Here is a 2,500-nt window from a genome sequence, read left to right on the forward strand (position 1 = left end):
AGACCCCCCGTCACCCCGAGACAGACCGGCTCGTAGCAGAGAAACAAGCTCAGGGCTCCACTAATGCAGCGTGATGGTGAGTTGTATCTTTATGCATTTCATAATTGTATTTATGCCGGTCGTATTACATCATATTTTTTGTCTACACCGTGAAGGCCGGTCCGTGAAAATATTGTCTGACACAAAACCGGTCCATGGCTCAAAAAAGGTTGTGTACCACTGCATTAGAGTACGGTCACATAGCCCACAGTGGATACCCCCGTGCACACGCCGCCGCACCCCCCCCCCCCACAACAACAAGATGAGCACAACAACAACAAGGTGAGACCACAACAACAACAAGATGAGCACAACAACAACAAGATGAGCACAACAACAACAAGGTGAGACCACAACAACAACAAGGTGAGACCACAACAACAAGATGAGCACAACAACAACAAGATGAGCACAACAACAACAACAAGGTGAGCCCACAACAACGTGAGACCACAACAACAACAACGTGAGACCACAACAACAACAAGATGAGCACAACAACAACAAGGTGAGACAACAACAACGTGAGACCACAGCAACAACAAGATGAGACCACAGCAACAACAAGATGAGACCACAACAACAACAAGGTGAGACCACAACAACAACAAGGTGAGACCACAACAACAACAACAAGGTGAGACCACAACAACAACAACAAGGTGAGACCACAACAACAACAACAACGTGAGACCACAACAACAACAACAAGGTGAGACAACAACAACAAGGTGAGACCACAACAACAACGTAAGACCACAACAACAACAAGGTGAGACCACAACAACAAGGTGAGACCACAACAACAATAACAAGGTGAGACCACAACAACAACAACAAGGTGAGACCACAACAACAACAAGATGAGACCACAACAACAACAAGATGAGACCACAACAACAACAAGATGAGACCACAACAACAACAAGATGAGCACAACAACAACAAGATGAGACCACAACAACAACAAGATGAGCACAACAACAACAAGGTGAGCACAACAACAACAACAAGGTGAGCCCACAACAACAACAACGTGAGACCACAACAACAACAACGTGAGACCACAACAACAACAAGATGAGCACAACAACAACAAGGTGAGACAACAACAACGTGAGACCACAGCAACAACAAGATGAGACCACAGCAACAACAAGATGAGACCACAACAACAACAAGATGAGACCACAACAACAACAAGATGAGACCACAACAACAACAAGGTGAGACCACAACAACAACAACGTGAGACCACAACAACAACAACGTGAGACAACAACAACAAGGTGAGACCACAACAACAACAACAACAACGTGAGACCACAACAACAACAAGGTGAGACCACAACAACAAGGTGAGACCACAACAACAATAACAAGGTGAGACCACAACAACAACAACAAGGTGAGACCACTACAACAACAACAACAAGGTGAGACCACAACAACAAGGTGAGACCACAACAAGGTGAGACCACAACAACAACAAGGTGAGACCACAACAACAACAACAAGGTGAGACCACAACAACAAGGTGAGACCACAACAACAACAAGGTGAGACCACAACAACAAGGTGAGACCACAACAACAATAACAAGGTGAGACCACAACAACAACAAGGTGAGACCACTACAACAACAACAACAAGGTGAGACCACAACAACAACAAGGTGAGACCACAACAACAACAACAACAAGGTGAGACCACAACAACAACAAGGTGAGACCACAACAACAAGGTGAGACCACAACAACAACAACAACAACGTGAGACCACAACAACAACAACAAGGTGAGACCACAACAACAACAACAAGGTGAGACAACAACAAGGTGAGACCACAACAAGGTGAGACCACAACAACAACAACAAGGTGAGACCACAACAACAACAAGGTGAGACCACAACAACAACAAGGTGAGACCACAACAACAACAACAACAACAAGGTGAGACCACAACAACAACAACAAGGTGAGACCACAACAACAACACCAACAACAAGGTGAGACCACAACAACAACAAGGTGAGACCACAACAACAACAAGGTGAGACCACAACAACAAGGTGAGACCACAACAACAACAACGTGAGACCACAACAACAACAACAAGGTGAGACCACAACAACAACAAGGTGAGACAACAACAAGGTGAGACCACAACAACAACAACAAGGTGAGACCACAACAAGGTGAGACCACAACAACAACAACAAGGTGAGACCACAACAAGGTGAGACCACAACAACAACAAGGTGAGACCACAACAACAACAACAAGGTGAGACCACAACAACAACGTGAGACCACAACAACAACAACAACAACGTGAGACCACAACAACAACAAGAAGGTGAGACCACAACAAGGTGAGACCACAACAACAAGGTGAGACCACAACAACAAGGTGAGACCACAACAACAACAAGGTGAGACCACAACAACAACAAGGTGA

At 45.2% G+C, this 2,500-nt stretch overlaps 1 protein-coding gene across 1 annotated transcript in view; it reads right to left on the reverse strand.

The window, feature by feature from the left end:
• Positions 1-2,500, reverse strand: part of thoc3 (THO complex 3) — a gene marked incomplete at its 5' end in the record, with an annotated part of 6,935 nt that overhangs the window by 3,139 nt on the left and 1,296 nt on the right. The window lies entirely within an intron of this gene.

The sequence above is a fragment of the Taurulus bubalis genome, assembly GCF_910589615.1.
Source record: "Taurulus bubalis genome assembly, chromosome: 13".
NCBI lineage: Eukaryota > Metazoa > Chordata > Actinopteri > Perciformes > Cottidae > Taurulus > Taurulus bubalis.